This window comes from Neofelis nebulosa, chromosome 14, assembly GCF_028018385.1.
Source record: "Neofelis nebulosa isolate mNeoNeb1 chromosome 14, mNeoNeb1.pri, whole genome shotgun sequence".
NCBI lineage: Eukaryota > Metazoa > Chordata > Mammalia > Carnivora > Felidae > Neofelis > Neofelis nebulosa.
Genome location: NC_080795.1, coordinates 12162469 through 12180501, shown reverse-complemented (window position 1 = coordinate 12180501; position 18033 = coordinate 12162469). Strand labels below are relative to the sequence as shown.

Here is an 18033-nt window from a genome sequence, read left to right as displayed (position 1 = left end):
CCCACGCAGACCTGCAGAGACAAACGTCGTCGTACCGTCTCACTGGAGAAATGTCCCCTTCCCCCCACAGCGTGATGCGTTTTTCTCAAGTAGAAGTTTTGAAATCTGTGCCCCTGCTCTAAGCCAACCTCAGGTAAACAGGTTCGTGGGCATGTTCCAAATCTCTCCCACTTGTCACAAGTGCTTCTTGGGATCTTCTCGGAGGTCCACTCAAGGCTTAGCACAGTCGGTAGCTGGACTTCACTTCTCTCAGATTTACTAACCCTACCAGTGGTGTGGTGTTCATGTGAAGAAAGAGAGCCGGCTGAAGGAATTCTCCAGGTGACATCGTTTTGAAGCTGCTGACCCCCATTTCATCTGAAGTAAAGAGATTTTTTTCATGGACCGTCCTTGAAAAAAACCGGATCTGGACTAGTTTTGTTCTAGATGGATCTAGAGCTTTCGTTCTCGAATCCAACAATTGCTGAACATGGATATTTTAATTGTGCCTGTTAAGCACCCCTCCCCCGCACAACGTCACCTAATGGTTCAAAGATGAAGCCTTTGCATTGGCTGTCTAGTAATGGCAACGGATTTGCATTGAACTCCTCCTGTTCTCACGGGTGACCCCTGCCATTCATTTGCCAGGTGGGAAACTAAGATTGGGGTGAAGTTTGTGGCTATAGTAGTTAGTAAGGCTAATTGGCTCACGTGAGAATGAAACCTGTAGATTGGCCTCATTAGTTCTGCATTAAATCTAACACACCAAAGTACAGTTGAAGGGACATAACTCTTGCCGGGAATGTATTTGTAATTTGGTAGAATTAAATAAGGTTCTAAGTGAACACTGCCAATTCTGCAAGATGTTCAGGACAAAACAGAGGAAATCAGAGGAAGATGCCCATCGATATTTGAGAGTTATGAGAATTAAATGCTTTTAAATTATATGGTTTTCATTCTGCAAATAATTCATGTTTAAACATCTTAAAACACTGCATCTTATTGTGTGTAAATTAGGATCCTATTTATGTAAAAAAAAAAAAAAAGCCCAAGAAAAAGCCGATCAGAAATAAATCATAGTTTATATGTTTTTATTTAAATGGCAGGATTATAGGCAAATGATTTTTCCTCATCTCAAATTTCCTAACATGTTATCGAGTGGCTACAACTACTATTTAACGGAACAAAAATATATAATCATTCTATAAACATTTGTTAATACCCATGCATAGGAATCACTATAAAAATGTCATAGAAGTACAATCCCTGTTTTCTGGGCAATGATTTGCACAAGAATTACAGAGAAGTAAAAGGAGGAAAGGAACAGTCAACCGAGTGCAAGCATTTCATGTGTTATCTCGTGCAACTGTCTCTCCTGGGGAAGTAGGCGCTGACTTCCAGAGTAGGGGACTGAAGCTTTGAGAGTACAGTACACGCAAACTGCCCAGATCCTCCTGGTAAAGGAGACATTCAGACAGTTTTGCGCACACGCCCTTTCCTCCCTGCTCCATGGAACAGGAACACACAGCAGCAGATTTCATGGGTTAGACAGGGAAATAAAGAATGTACCAACATTGTGTCTGATCAGAAGTTCTGTACTCAGGGCGCCTGGGTGGCTCAGTCAGTTGAGCGTCCGACTTTGGCTCAGGTTATGATCTCACAGTTTGTGGGTTCGAGCCCCGCGTCAGGCTCTGGGCTGACAGCTCGGAGCCTGGAGCCTCCTTCAGATTCTGTGTCTCCCTCTCTCTCTGTTCCTCCCCCTGCGCATTCTCTGTCCCTCTCTCTCAAAAATAAATAAAAGATCCAAAAAAGTCTTTTAAAGATTGTGGTGAAGTCCACAGGAGGCTTTTCAATGCAGCTGTCAAGTCCTTTGGCAAGTGAGAGCAGGAGTCAGCTCTGCAGGGGGCAGATATGGAGGCTGGAGGCCTCACACACGAGCACAGAGGGGCATGCGGTGTAAGTGAAGGTTCGAGTGGCAGGTGGCCACATTGTCCTACATAGTCCAGAAGAGCTGTTCCCATCCTCATAGCTTCCCGGTGAGCAACACACCCCGTGAAGCTCTCTGTACCCTAACAATTCCACACTTTTTCGGGCTAGCTGGAGTGAATTTCTCTCCTGACAGCCACAGGATCTCAGGCTACCACTGAAACAAACACACACGTTATCTGAATGATTTTTCTCAAGTCCTTCCTGGCTTTCCCAATGATGACCAGTGTCCCCAAATTCACATCCACTTGGCAGTCTGTCAGGAACCTCAAACCTAAGATGCACAAAAGCAAACCTGCCCTCTTCCCTTTCACATTTCCCCAAGTATTCCTGACCTCAGCAGTGCCCCCCCACCCAGTGGTTCAAATCAGAAACCTGGGGGGGGGGGGCGGTATCCATGACCTTTCTCTCTCTGGTGCAAACTCTCTCCAATACTGCTCAAACCCACCCATTTGTACACACACACATACACACACACACACACACCAACTTTCCAACTTTGAAACCCTTCCCATGGTTTTTCATAGCCTATTAGCATAAAATCAAAACTCATGTGCCCACCCTGCAATGCCCTGTGTCTGCCCGTCCTGTCTCTTCAGCATCCTGGCCACGCTTTGCCCAAGCTGAACCTTCTTCATTTCCTCACAAATGCCGTGCTTCTCTGCCCGAGGGACTTTTGTGTGCCCTGTTCCCCTCCACAAGGAACTCTTCCCGTCCCCATCTGACTCCTGCTTTCCTCTCGTGTTTTAGCTTAGATTCCATGGCCTCCACAAAGCCTCATCTGATTCACTAAGCTTAAGGTTAAGCATCCCTAATATGTGGTCCTGTGACCTTCTGTATCTGACTACCCGTAGCACGTACTGACCTTCAAGGTCATTGCTTGTTTGTATTATCTGCCTCCCCTGCTTGACTGTGAACTGCAGGCAGGCATATCCCCAGTGTGGAGACCACAGGACCTGCGTAGGAAATAGTGGAGGAATGAATGTATTAATGCATCAAAGCAGCACTCGTGCTCAGGACGACACGTAGACCTTTTAGCAAACTGACTCTTCTACTCGTTTTGTCATCGCTCGTACTCTTAGGATCTGGTGCGAGTCCCTGAACTGGAAGTCGGGAAACGGGGCCAGGGGACAACATTCGTAAGAATATTTACTGTTACTATTATTAGCCCACCTGAAATCTCCCCTCACTTTCTACACGAGGCCAGTAGCTTTTTTTTTTTTTTTTTAATTTTTTTTTTCAACGTTTATTTATTTTTGGGACAGAGAGAGACAGAGCATGAACGGGGGAGGGGCAGAGAGAGAGGGAGACACAGAATCGGAAACAGGCTCCAGGCTCCGAGCCATCGGCCCAGAGCCCGATGCGGGGCTCGAACTCACGGACCGCGAGATCGTGACCTGAGCTGAAGTCGGACGCTTAACCGACTGCGCCACCCAGGCGCCCCGAGGCCAGTAGCTTAAACTGTAATGAATCTGACCACACTTTGACTCTCTGTGCCCTCATGGTGAGTCCTGACCCAGGACTCTCTTGGCCCTTCATGCAAATCAATCTCAGAGGCCTTTCCAGAAGCTCCCCCTAACATCAAATTGTGGGGTGGACATAAGCCAAAAAATCGCCAGTACGCACATGCGGGAGCGTATCATTCAGGTGGCGAAACCGAGTTCTTGTATGGTGCGGCTGAGGTTAAGATCCTGACCAGGTTGTTCTCTCTCTCCCATGGGCTGCCTGTGGGGCCAAGCAGTCCACTGTGGGACCCATCACAGGGGAGAACTTGGAGCTCTGGGGGCAGGTTGGGTAGCGACTAGAACACGACAGCATGAGCGCTCAGGAACTGCATGTGTATCACGGCCTTGGAAAGAAAATAGTTCCAAGAGGGACACACTGAATGCAGATGCTTTGGACCCGGAGTGTCAGAAGGTGGAGGCAGAAGACGGGAGGACGCGTATTCAGGCGAGGTTGGAACCAGCACGGCTCCAAGAATGGAGTCATACGTTTGCGAGTTGGGAGAGGGTTTCTGATTTAGAAGGAGGATGGTAATTTGGTTTTCAGACAGGTGGGGCTTGTGGTGGCACATGGAGTCCAAGTGGAAGCGGAAGCCGTAAGAAGTCAGCTGCAGAAAGCGATGACAATCAGGAAGGGACCCATGTAGAGCCTACGGTTGCAGACGGGGGAGATTCTACAACGTGAGCCAAATAGAGGGCCAACACGAGCTGCCCCGTTCAGTCTAGAACACCAGGAGACACCGTGGAGAAGAACTTCAAAGAGACAGAGAAAGCCAGGATCAGAGGCTGTCCAGAGCACAGTGTGAGGTTACGAGGAAGGAGACAGTAAGGAGTTGGCTTGCAATATTCAATACTGCTCATATTATCTGAGCCCTTGCTGTGGGCTAGGCGTGTTTCAAGGAATTCTTCTTCAACGATCCCATGTAATTCCTGCAGCAACTCTGTGACAACTTGCAACTCTGTGGGTGCTATTATTTTCCTTGTTTTACAAATGAGCTAACTGAGGCTCCTAGAAATGGTACAACGTATCAAGGCCATATGGCCAGTAAAACGCAGAGCTAAGATTCAAACCCACGGTCTTGGGGCCTACAGCTGGACCTTGGGAGCTGAAGAGAAAGACGGAATAGGGGATATATTGGTTTTCTGTGGCTCTAGGCAGCTTGACAAGACAAAAACAAAGTATTCTGGATGAGAGCTGAAGTAGACAAATGTAGAAGTCTAAATACTCTGATTCACTGAGGCCCGGACAGGGTGACAGATTGGTGAGCGAAGAGGCCGGGGGCGTTGAGACTCAAGTCCCTGCTTCTCACTGGCTGCTTCTGCCTGGACAAGAGCCAGGGAGGCTCCTCCAGAGCCTTCTCCCCTGCCTGACCGGAAATGCGGCCTCAGGGGGTGCCATTCTGGGTACCTTCCAATCGTCCAGGAGCCAATGAAAGCCGGCAGTGCAGAGATGGAGAATAGCTCATCGGCTTACTTCCCAGAGCCCGGGTGGCCAAAGTCCCCGCAAGCCCAGAAGGAGGGGGAGGCCCCCAGGGGAGTGGGATGTAGGGCAGACCAAGCAAATCCCAGACAACACTGGGGGCTTGCCTGAGGCAAACACCAGCCTGGGGAAAGTGCAGGAACCAAAGGACCACATCGGTCAAGTCTTGCCCTTGATGCTGGGACGGACCAGAGGGACCTAAGAAGAGACGCCCCAGGCCTCCTTAAACTTGAAGCAGATCCAGGGGCCTGGTATCAGGCCCGTGTGAGAAAGGAAGGCCACTCCAGGTGAGAGGGGACTGCTTCCAGTGGGCACAAACCTCTCCTGAGGGGAAATGTGGGTCTTGGCTGCACATGTCATAGGATCTCTCACCTCAGAACTGGGTAACGCGAGGCTGTCCCCACCAGTTGACCAACTCCACAAGACACACACGGCTGCACCTTCCCCTCCCCCACCCCAGCCACCATTTTTCGCTCCACAAGAGCTGTGTCTTCTGCGTCCAGTCGATGTGGCTGGCTTTTACGTCAAGGCAAAGACTTGCAGATAAAGGGGACAGCATCTGACCTCCCAGCTCTCCCAACTCTGCACGTGGAAGTGAATCAGGGCCCATGCCAGTTGCAGGCGGGCTTTAGGTTAGGACAGCGCCCCCTGGAGTTGTGCAAATTGCCAACTCTGGCAAGCATGGAAAAATCCACAGTGAAAGAACCCTGCGCCTCCTCTCCACCCTATTTCTCTCCAACCCTGTGACACGGGCCTTCTTTCTGTCTCCATGGCTGAAACAACCCATCCCAGTCTCAGGCCTCCATGAGACTCTCTGCCTGCACTATTTCTCCCAAGAGGTACCATGGCTACCTACCTTTTGAGAAAGCACCTGTGCTTACCCAAAAGTTATTTTAAAGTTATTTATTAGTTCTACCCACCCACCCCCAAACACACATACATTAGAATATAAGCTCCATGAGAGTGTGGCCTCTGGGTGTCTTGCTTTCTCCTGTGTCCTCTGCACCTAGGAAAGGACCAGACTTCTGAAGCTTCTCAGTAAGCGTGTGAAATGGAATCCAACTCGAATTGAAGTTTCAAACCACAAAAGGTGACCAAATGTTTAAAATAATTTATCTGCAAGCAAGTAAAATTTAGTTACAAATAATCAGTTTTGCACAGCCCTCAAAATGACTCTCTATTTTCTCCCTAATGGTTTGCCTCTTTCCTTTCATCCTGCCAGATACTACACAGGGAATGTTAGGAATACATGTAAACCCCCAATGGTTTAAGGGAACCTAGGACTTTAAAAAGATGGTTGTCACTGAAGACTGGATAAAACACGCTGTAAAAGGAAAATCTCCAAAGGAGATAAAGGGCATCAGGAGTAGGGCGTCTCCTTTTTATGAACAGTTCCTAGGTGGTGCCTGACCAGCTGCTACACCCCAGTAAAATAGGCCAGCAGGGAAACCTGCCTGTGGCCCGGCTTAACCCTTCCCTGGCCCTCACCTCGGTAAGATGCTGGGAAAGATCAGAAGAATTCAAGCACTACTTGCTGCCTGGAAGAAAACAGCAAAAAGGGGGAAAAAAGACTGATTCCAATGTCACTCCCCACCCCCAAGCTTTCTTCTCCCAAAGAGCCTTCTGTTCACAGAAATTAAAGGACTCTGATAGCAGATCACAAATTCAGGACAGAAAAGCTTCACCATGCAGCCAGAGATTGCATTGTCGGTAACCAGACGTTGGACACTTTTTTTGCTTATGAACTTTTGGAGACCGTTCGAATAAAAGACTATTTGTTCCTGGACAAACACGCAACCAGCAAAGAAGCCTTTAAGAGGAGGGGGGATTTTTGTTTTGCATTTTCTCTTTGCAGAGAGAGAGAGAGAGAGAGAGAGAGAGAGACTTACTCTACTTGTTTTTCAGATAAAAGAAGCTAATTTGTTTACTATTACTGGGGACTCATGTCTATGAGTTCCTATGCCATTGTGGTAAAAAGAAAGGCTATTTTTAAAAAATCAAAAGCCACACAAGCCTTCATATGTAGTGTTCTTCTTCCCCTTCCTGCCTCCCCACTTTCATTTTACAGATGGCCATGAATATATAAGCCAAGTCAAAGCTCACGAGGTAACTCTCTTTTCTCTCTCTCCCCGACTCCTTGCAGAAACAGCCATACCTGAACTTGAAAAGCAATCTCTCGCCAAAGTTCAGTGAAATTCTAGCCTCAAAAGTTAACTCCCAGATTTACTCCTTTTTGGAAAATCCAACTCTTGGCATATGCAAACACATAACCTAGGCTTAAACCCCCCCCCCCCCCCCCCCACCGCCTTGCAGTGTTCACTTTCCTGGTCTACATGGAACGTTTCTGAAATCAAGCCAGCAAGATGTTGAATGATGTCCTTTTAAAAGAGGGTGTGCCATAACTGGGTCACTAACTGGGTGACTAATCACAGTTGCCTTGTAACCACAGAGACTGTGGCTTCAACCTGACTTGATCATTTGTAAACCACAAAATGACCCAGCCATCTGCAGAGGCTCTGGAGCCTGCAGACCGTCCCAGGCCTGTTCCCTCCTCAGCCCAGGCGAAATGGGAGCTGCCCTGGGCGTGGGGCCTCTGGGCCTTTGCAGCAATCAGAAGCGGTCTGACCAGGTCCAACCTTCGCTTTCTTCGCGTCTTCACCGGCTCCAGCCTTGCGAGCAGTTGCAACAGTTGCTCTCTGCTCTGAATTCCATTTAGCCATTGGGAGTCCAAAAAGGAAAAAGAAGGGACCTACAATAAGTTTGTTTTCAAGACAACAAACAAACAAACAAAGGAAAAGGAAAAGGTAACAAGAAAGAAAACTTCCTCCAACTTAGTTTGGGGTCCTTGGTTGTGTCTATCACATACTCACGTATTGCATGAAAACTTGATAAATCTGTCCCCAGTCAGTACAGCAATTTAAGGAATTTGGGGACAGGAGCATGTTTGCCAAGGGTCCCTCAATGTGTCCTAGGTTAAGGAGTCCCTGGGGTTGGAGGGTAAGCCCCTGAGAGGGACGAGTGGCATCAGGCCAGCAAAGGAGGAGCATGAACCCCTTCCCTTCCTGTCGCCCAAGTCATAATTTTTGCAGGCCTACAGTGCAAAAAAAAAAAAAAAATGAATATATATATATATATATATATATATATATACACATACATATATATATTCACTTAGGAGGAAGAAGTGCCTTTATAAATGAGGGAAATGATCGATCTCAGTGGCAAGGGAAGATCTGCTTTCACTACCTCTCACCACAAAGCCCCCACCTCAACTGTCTGGCTAAGAGGGTTATTTTTTTTTTTTTTTCTGCTTAGGGTAAAATCGGTGGAAGGTACACAGTGGACTAAGCATGGTCTCAGCCCCGCCCCCTTACCTGTGTTCCTTTCACCACCAACCCCACCCCCACCCCCCCCAGCAATCCCTCCAGTAGAAACCCACCTTTTTTCTCTCTCTCTCTTATCACATTAATTCAATCCGGCAACTGCTACTGTCTTGGGTAGGGGAAAAGGAGTTTTCTCCAAAAGGACGGGCGGGAGCAACAAATGGGAGGGGAACGGGCAACGCTTGTGAAATCCCAAACCGGACTGGTAAGAACAACATCATAAATTATGGATCCCTCGAGCCGCCTCTGGCCTGTCACGGCGTGATCTGTCTCCATGGACTTGCCTGGCGCGGGCGACACTGTCGTCGCGAGCTCGGGGCGCCGGGGCCTGGGTTGCCCTCTCCCGGCCTTGGCCCCGGCGCCCTCCCACCCCCACTCCCCCCCCCCCACCCTCCCCGCCCCGGGGCGGTCTGGTCTGGGCCCTCCCCGGGGACTGTTCGGAGCTCAGCGCTGCGGGACGCGCCAGCTGCGGGGACGGGCCCCTGGCCGGCCGAGCACAGGCTCGCCATTGTTCCCGGGAACCCCGCGGGAGCACCCAGCGCCCGGCTCCGCGGTCACAGCAGGGCCGCGGCAGGGGACACCAGGGGCGCGCGTGGACGCTGCGCGGTGCGCCTTCGCGGGCGGCGTGGCGGGGCCCCCAGAACAGCGAGCGACATCTGCGCGAGAGCGCGGGGGAGGGAGGGGAGTCGTCACACTCAGGACGCCCATCTGGACCTGCTTTCCTCCCGTGCCAGATGCGAGGAGGGAGAAGTCAAGGTTAAATGCTGCGGCGGGGGCTGCGGCGGGCGCGCAGAGCCTGGGCCCCCGCGCCGCGCCCTGCGCCCAGCTCGGCCCGCAGGCCCCTGCAGCCCCACCTTGCCCTTTGTCTTTCCTCCCGAGCAGATGTGCTGTGACCCCCTGGTATTATTCTCGCCGCCGAGATTAAAGGAGCCTCCGCCCAGTTTAGAAACTGCAACTCTTGCCCCCCCACCCCCAGCAACCCCACCTATTGTTTTTGTTTTGCTTTTTGGTAGCGAGTCAACCACTCATCAGAAGGTGGGCAAACCCCTCGGCTCGCATTTAAATATGTTTCTGTGCCAAATCGGCCTGCTGTTCTGCCCTTTTAGCTACTGTCACCGGCACCAGAGAAACAATGAATTACCAAGAGTAAGTCACCGAACACCGACTCAGCCTGCAGATGTTGTTTGCTGAAGGCTGCCTATTGACGAATGTGGAAGGCTGTGTGTGTGTGTGTGTGTGTGTGTGTGCGCGCGCGCGCGCGCGTGTGTGTAAAGCCAAAGCCAACAGCCTCACGTTTGTTCTTTGGTGATTCGTCTTCGGTATGAAGCCCCCCCCCCCCTTTTAATGATGAAAGGTCAATTATGAGACCCAAAAAGAAGCCACCTTCTCTGGCAGGCCCGCACTCCCAGAAATGAATGGGAGAGCTGGGGTTTCTCATGCGGCAGAGACAAGGGAACTCCAAATCAAGCTGAATTGTGTGTGAGTCAGGCCCTGGAGAAACTGTGGGCAGAGGAAATGTGAGTGGTGGTTTCCTGGATTTCTTGTGCAGGAAGAAACCACCAGTGGGAGGGAGGGCAGGGAGGTGGAGGAGGGGATCGAGGCCTGGGAGGGAGGGAGAAGGGCCTCCTTCAGGCCGAGGGGGAAGGGCGGGGTGGGTCTGCAGGAGGCTGGGGCTGCCTTTGTGTTGTTTGTGTGGGCAGGGGCTGGGCCTGGCGAAGGCCGGAAGTGCGCCCCGAGCGGTCAGCTGCCCACCCCCCAACACCAGGTAACAGCTGGCACCTGTGCTCGAAAACGCAGCTAGCAGCATCATTATTTAGCATTAGAGCATTCCAGAAATAATTACTGCCAGTTAGAAACCGCAGAGGACAGAGGGAATTGGAACCTCAGACCCCCTGCTTATCACACTCCCAGCGTTTTGAGGACGGCCTCGCACAGAGTCTGGGTCTGGGACTACAGCCGGAAGCCAGAGCCAATGGGCTCTTTTCCAGGGCTCATCCTGGCTCAGGGGTTAAATTAGGGTCACAGATAAAATGTCAAAGGTCATCACACTGACATTTTCTGACATCCAAAGCAGTTTTGCCTGGAATCCAGAACTTTCCTTTTCACCTGGAATTAAATGGGTCAAATAAAGGAGAGCAGGTACCTTGGTCTTCAGATAATAATGCTAATATTAGCTCAACCGTTAACAGTTGTTGAGCTTTTTTATGTGTCAGACACGATGGAAATACTTTGACGACTTCTCTCCCTCAATCTTGGGGGCCTTAAAAGGAGGTCATCACAACCTCCTATCACAACCATTTGACAGATGAGTACACTGAGGCTCAGAGAGGTCCGGGACAGGGAGCAAAGTTACTCAGCAGTATGTGGCTTTCCCCTACTGCCTACAGGTGCTGAAAAACTGACGGAGACTAAGGAAAATGGACTGCATGCACTCTGGTTACCTGCGGCCCAAAGAGGGATCCTTTCCCAAAGCCTGAGATTTGATATATAAATCCCAGTTTTCCAAACACACATTCTCTCTGCCTATATCGTCGTTGGGGTCAGCAGTAAATCTCACAGAAGTAAATGCTACGGTTTCTGGAAAAGAAGATTTTTTTTTCGAGTGCCTTGTTTTACAGATTGGTAATTTAATGAGAAAGGTTTCATAAACTTGCTTATTAACAAGCTTACACTCAACACCTGTAACTATCTCGACAACAATAAGGCAAACAGTTAACGAATCAAAACTGGCTTTACAACTGAGTCCCAGCTAGGCCAATAAACTCACTTCCCAGCTGCTGACCTAATTTTTTTTTTTTTTTACATTGTTGTGACTGAAATCAACATGGGCATTTAATTTCAGATATTAATGTTGAATTTAAACCATCAGATGGTGATGCCAAACTAAAGTATTATTGTTATTAATACTGATAATAATTATGAATAACAATCACTAACATGAACTAGGCTATTATGCGTTGAATATCACACCAAGTGCTAAACATTCATCAGCTCGGGGCGCCTGGGTGGCTCAGTCGGTTGGGCGGCCGACTTTGGCTCGGGTCATGATCTCACGGTCCGTGAGTTCGAGCCCCGCATCGGGCTCTGTGCTGACAGTTCAGAGCCTGGAGCCTATTTCAGATTCTGTGTCTCCCTCTCTCTGACCCTCCCCTGTTCATGCTCTGTCTCTCTCTGTCTCAAAAATAAATAAACGTTAAAAAAATTTTTTTTTATAAAAAAAACAAAAAACAAAAAACATTCATCAGCTCATTTAATCCTTACAAAGAAAGCCCGGCTTCCACTCGTTCTTCCCAGTCTCCTCTCCACACACACAGTATCCAGACAGCTCTTTTTAAAATGTAAACAAGGTTAAGAAAAAAAAAAAAACTTTTTTTAATGTAAAAAAGAAAAGGGGCACCTGGCTGCCTGAGTCAGTAGAGCGTGCGACTCTTGATTTCAGGGTTGTGAGTTCAAGCCCCACATTGGGCGTGGTGCCTACTTTAAAACAAAACAAAACAAAATTTATTTAAATGTAAACAAGGTCAAGTCCTGCCCTTGGTTAAAGTCTTCCCAAAGTGCACAAGAAAACTCCAGCTGCTTCCCTTGGCCCATAAACCATCACCCGAAACTGCCTATTGCCTATTTACTCCAGCAGACCACATCACTGTCCTCCAGCCATGAGTCAGGCCCTTCTAGAGAAGATCAAAGACATTCCCACCTCAGGGCCTTTGCACATTTCTCCCTCTGCCTGGAATATCCAGCCTTTGCCTGGCTAATTTTTTTTTCATTCTTCAATTTAAATGTCTCCACATCACGGAGACCTTCCTTCAAACCAATCAAATCACCCTAGCACTCAATTTTCCTGCATAGCACTTAAAATCATGTGAAATTAGTTATTTTTCTGTCTGCTTGCTTATTCCTTTTCCTCCCTGAGCCATAAGAACCAGCAGGACAGGGACACAGATTCAGCATTGCTCTCCAATGTGTCACTGAGGCCTAGGACTCCTGGGGCACACAACAGTATTTGTTAAATTGATAGAGGGACGGGACGCCTGGGTGGCTCAGTCAGTTGGGTGACTGGCTCTTGGTTTCAGCTCAGGTCATGATCTCACGGCTCATGAGTTCAAGCCCCAAGTCCAGCTGTGCGTTGATGGTACAGAGCCTGCTTGGAATTGTCTCTTTCCCTTTCTCTCTGCCCTTCCCCTGTTCCCGAGCACAAGATCTCTTTCTCTCAAAATAAATAAATAAACTTTATTTTTTTTTTATTTTTTTTTAACGTTTATTTATTTTTGAGACAGAGAGAGACAGAGCATGAACGGGGGAGGGGCAGAGAGAGAGGGAGACACAGAATCGGAAGCAGGCTCCAGGCTCCTAGCCATCAGCCCAGAGCCTGATGCGGGGCTCGAACCCACAGACCGTGAGATCGTGACCTGAGCTGAAGTCGGACGCTTAACCGACTGAGCCACCCAGGCGCCCCATAAATAAACTTTAATAAATAAATAAATCCATATGCAAATAAATAGAGAAGCACTCCAGGAGGTAGACAGTGTTATTATCCCCACTTTGTAAGTGAAGAAACTGAGGTTCAGGGGTGTTAAGTAATTTCCCAGAAGTCCTACAGCTGGATCTGGAATGTGGCAATGACTGTTTCAGATTGCTAGCATTGACCGGATCCAAGGACAAACTGATAAACACACATGATCATGAAGAAATGTTAAAATCACATTGAATGCTATAGAAAATGAACTTACCTTGTGAGAACAATTTAAATTTACAGAAGGGGAATATTTCCAAACACCCCAGAGATTAACACATCATCTTGTGCATTTATGCTAGCCACCCAGGTTAACATTAAAGTGCTCTGTGATTTCAGAATACTAGTTCTGATTTTTTAAAGGTTTCAAATATTTGAGCATTTAAACTGTGTTTCTTCAAATAATACAAATGCCAATGGGTATTCCGTCCAGTCATTTCTCCTCTTACCTAAGGAAACCAGCAGAACGTGGTTTTATTGCACAATAGTAGGAGCCAAACGTAGCCACAAACCCAGTGACCTCTCCTTCTAGTACTTTTAAAATCTTGGAGTAACTCATCAGCAGCCCTCCCCCAAGGGACAGGCAAAATTCAAATAAGTGAAGAAGCCCTGCTTTCAACCTTAAGTTGCTGGAGTCCCTTCAAAATCAAGGATTCACTGTTTCCAGACAGCAAGCAGGCCGCTTTGTCGTAATCAGAAAAACGTCACTGGTCTTATCTTCGCGTCGCTTTCACAGCTCTGATAAACCTGATGTCCCACGGAGGAAATGCAACAGTGTTTCCAGTAAAGGCCTGCAGGCCGCAGATGGAGGAGCTTCCCTTCAGAGAACTGAAGTGTTCTGTTTCCTTCCGGTAGGAACCATAGATGCTCTACAGAAAAATAAAGGAATTCGATTCACACAGAGCAAAACACGACAACCCCAGGGGGAGGGGGAGCTTTTCCTGAAATATATGAGTTTCCCTGGTTTCACATGACAGTGTATGGTTTCCAGCTCACGTACCACAGGGGGCTGAAAATTGTCATTTCCTGGCCCCTCCAATGGTGGTTTTCCAGTGAGGAGAGCATTCTGACTAACCCAAGCTACTTTTGTTACCCTGAGCCTTCTTCTGGTGAACGAAAGCTTACTTCTACTTGCCAGGGGAGGGGACGAGAAGGTGGGCTGCAGAGAAACGACGTGGAGTTAGTCTTGTAATCAATCATCCCGGCCCATAGTGAGGGTTTTACCAACAAAACCTACCCACACAGACCGGCATCGATACCCATCCTCGCGATATTATTTGAAGTGTAAATGAGACATCATCTACCTTTCTATCAGCTGGGTTTTTTAAATACAAATACGCACGCCAGATTGAGATTTTTAAGATGACTTTGTGACATCCAAACTTGACTGCAAAAACATAGGCAAGAGCAATTATACGCACTTCTTTTTTTTGTTTTAATTTTTTTTTTTTTAACAGTTATTTATTTTTGAGACAGACAGAGAGAGAGAGCATGAACAGGGGAGGGTCATAGGAAGAGGGAGACATAGAATCTGGAATAGGCTCCAGGCTCTGAGCTGTCAGCACAGAGCCCGACGCGGGGCTCCAACTCATGGACCGCGAGATCGTGACCTGAGCCGAAGTCGGACGCCCAACCGACTGAGCCACCCAGGCGCCCCAATTATACGCACTTCTGATGCTTTTAGTACACAGTTGTATTTTCACTGGTCCACTTCATCTTTCACAAGTTGAAGGGTGTGTGTGTGTTGGGGGTGGACTTTTTGCATCTTGAGACTTCTCTGTAACACTTATTTGCTGTTCTACTTAAATGAGGTTGAGGTTCAACAGAGTAAGAAAAGGGAACCTTTCGGTTTGCTCTGGTTCCATAGATACATCCGTCATTTCTTCTCTTCTGTGCGGCTGTTGTAAAAATTGCCCATCCATGGAGGCAACATCAGGACCCACTGAGGAAGGCAAACCTTCCCATCCCAGATGAGATCAGCTGTCTGTAGAAATGATCACTCTAAGGACGGTCAGTGAATCCACAGCTTCTAGAAATGTGAGAACCCCACTCCCACAGAGTGATAGACCTACATTCTCAGGAAGGTAATATCAAGTCACCAAATGGGAATTTGGGCTGATTGTAGTGAGCAAACGAAGTGAACCAAGCTCAAGGAAGACTCTTACAGAGCTGAAGTGATCAACCTGGGGACTTTTAAGAAGGGAGTTGATCCAGAAATGTTCACTCTCTTCCTAGTGTTGCTGGGGGGAAGGGGCGGAGAATAGAACCTCCAACAACCATGAGGAACCTTGTGAAGTGCCCTGGGATACACCTCCCCAAAACAGAGATGGAAGCTGGAGGCTTTAATGAACAGAAGTCAGCAGCCGCCAGTGTTATAGGATTCTCCACCATTCGGTTGATACATTTTCCATTAAATATGAATTAACGGGACTCATGGTTAACATGTCAGTTTCTTGTAGGTTTTGATTAAGCAAGAGGGTTCTAAGCCAAACATTTCCAGCTGCCCTAACTAATCATTCCTTGCCCTGAGAAGCGCAGGACCAGACTGGGGACTCAGCTTGGCAGTGCCCCTTGGGAAACAAGCCTGTCTGGCCAACTCACCCCCTAGATAACATCTCCAGCTTCTCTCTAACCAAAACAAAGCATCCTGAGCCCATGAGAGACAATATCTGAGAGACAATATCAACATCCGATTTTTTTTACATGATTCATAACTATTAGTCAAAAAGTGGCCCGTCTTCAATAGAGTCTTGAAAATACACACCCAGAGTCAGTGTTTCTAGGGATCTTCCTTCCAGAAATAAATACTTGAAGAAGGATCTTCCTCAATGGATATAACGATTTCTAGTGCAGCGAGAAGCCCAGAATATTTCCCAAGGAAATTCCAGGCTATTACATGGTGTGGTCAGCTTAGAAAGTAAGGCCTCTTAGGAAGTAGAAGAATGCATCCGTGAATACATGAACACAGCACCACTCAGTGAGAAATGAGGAATCCCACTGTGTTCTGGGGAGAATACTTGTTTTCAGGATTTTTTTTTTTTTTCACTGCGGAGGAAAGCCACAAGTGATGTGGTCGTGCCACGCAGCCTGGAGCCGATTACGCCAGGTTTTCGGAGACCATTCTGGTCTCATCCACATTGTGTTTGCCTCAAAGCCTTCCTCATCAGCATCGAGTTACTCAGGTGATCCTGCAATTTACCTGAAGGCATTAGAGGAGTAATGTAAAAATCTAGAAGAATTGAGCTCATAAAGTGATAAGTAACATAACTCTGTGAGCCTATTAGAGGGGAAAATTGAAAAGGTTGCAGCCAATTATTAATAAGACAGGTGAACAGGTGCTGTCTAGAGAGGTGTCTGGACTGGGAAGCAGATTGCCGATATGAAAATGCTCAGGGCAGAAGTGGCCACCTGGCAGGCTTAGGGATGAGTCCAGCCAGGAGAAGCTGTGTTTTGATAGTCCACAGGGATTTAAAAAAAAAAAAAAAAAAAATGAGGTGACATAAAATCAAGGGGTTTTTTTTGCATTTAGAAAAATCTGTATGTTTTTCTTTGTCACGCTAGCAAACAAAATTCTTCATTTTTAGTTTGAGTCCTCTAACCTGGGCCAGAAAGAACAGGATTAAGTGATTGCTCTCATCCAAACCACCAAATGTTTTGCTTTTAGGAAAATGAAACCACCTTACTTCCTGGAAGAGAGCAAGGTCTCAGGTGAGGCAGCCCGGGAGCCCCAGGCACAAAATTTAAGGAGGCACTCAATGTCCGGCTTGAGCAGGCAGGTGCATGAGTGGTACCTGAGACCAAGGGCCTCCTTAAATTTTGTGTTTGCCTCTCCCTGGAGTTCTGACCCACAGTAATCACTGGGCAGTTGGGAGGGAGACCGAATGCAGAATGGTAGATAAAATGAAGGCTCTTTTATTAAAATGAAATTAAAAAAAAAAAAGTATCGGCCTTCCCAATTTTATTATATTAGAACTCAAATTACAAGACTCTGAATTGTAATCCTCTTGATGACCTTGAAATAGGCATTTACTCCATCACCTCATCCAAGAACATGCTCTTAGAAGCCTTTAGAAGCTTCTCTCAGTACTGCAATCTGTGGTTTAATAAGGTTGTTTCTTGCTACTATTGAAACCTATCTGCCTGCTCCCTGTACCTGTGGAATAGCTGAGCAATCTTTTTTAACCTTTAGTTTAAAAAAAAAAAAAAACTTCTTGTGGTCACATCTTAGCCTTCCTCAATGCCTTTCACCTTTTCTTATCAAACCCCTTTTCCTTTAGTCATTGAGATTATAAGTTTCTAGACTTTCCATCTGTCATACACCCAACAGTGATACCACCTAGAGCTTAAAAAAAAAGTCCCTATTTCACAAAGATCTTTCTTTCTTTAAAAAAAATTTTTTTTAAATGTTTATTTATTATTCAGAGACAGAGAGAGATAGAGCATGAGCAGGGGAGGGGCAGAGAGAGGGGGAGACACAGCATCTGAAGCAGGCTCCAGGCTCAGAGCTGTCAGCACAGAGCCTGACACGGGGCTTGAACTCACAAACCGCGAGATCGTGACCTGAGCTGATGAAGTCAGACACTTAACCGAATGAGCTACTCAGGCGCCCCAAAGATCTTTCTTTCAGCAAATGTTGGTTTAGGTTTATATAGCATGTACTAGAACTAAACAGAGGCTGGTGCTTTAGGAGAAACACTATACACGTTCTTCGGGCCAACAAGCTCTGATTGTTAAATTCTCTGAACAAAAAAGCCAAAGATTGCACCTTCTCCATTGGCCCCTTAACTTCTAACACAGCACATGACTGTTACCTTGACTGATCGTCTCAGGGGAAGGGGTCTGACCTGAAGGAACCAGTCTGTAGGCTGCTTAGTGACTATGAGGTGGCCTGACATGAACACACTGCTTAACATGGACGCTCTGTTCTAGACGCAAATAAACCCAATGAGACACCCTTGAGGGAACTGCAGGTACTGAAAGGAAACAAGAGTGGAGTAAGCAGAGGTGGAAAGGGGCCTAGAGAAGAAAACAAACAGAAGGCACAAAGGCATGGAATTTGGGAGGCAGGAAAAGCCAAGAAGTGATAGTCTGGAAGTGGAGGGAAGGAGGAGGAGAGAACCAGTGGGGACAGGAGGAAAAGGGGCCAAGAGGGTCTGAGACGCTGACTGGATTGTGTTTGTCTGTAAGCAT

The 18033-nt window shown here is 47.5% G+C and overlaps 1 long non-coding RNA gene across 2 annotated transcripts; it reads right to left on the bottom strand.

Moving 5' to 3' along the window:
* Positions 1 to 1070: 1070 nt before the first annotated feature.
* On the bottom strand, positions 1071 to 8674 carry LOC131494926 (uncharacterized). 2 transcript variants are annotated; one of them, XR_009253653.1, is made up of 4 exons: positions 7584 to 8048; positions 6436 to 6485; positions 5888 to 6063; positions 1071 to 2921 (listed from the first exon to the last, which is right to left on the bottom strand). It is a non-coding gene; the product is annotated as an uncharacterized LOC131494926 (long non-coding RNA). The 2 variants fall into 2 exon arrangements; XR_009253652.1 differs by adding an exon at positions 8383 to 8674 and having other exon boundaries at positions 5888 to 7646.
* Positions 8675 to 18033: the final 9359 nt, after the last annotated feature.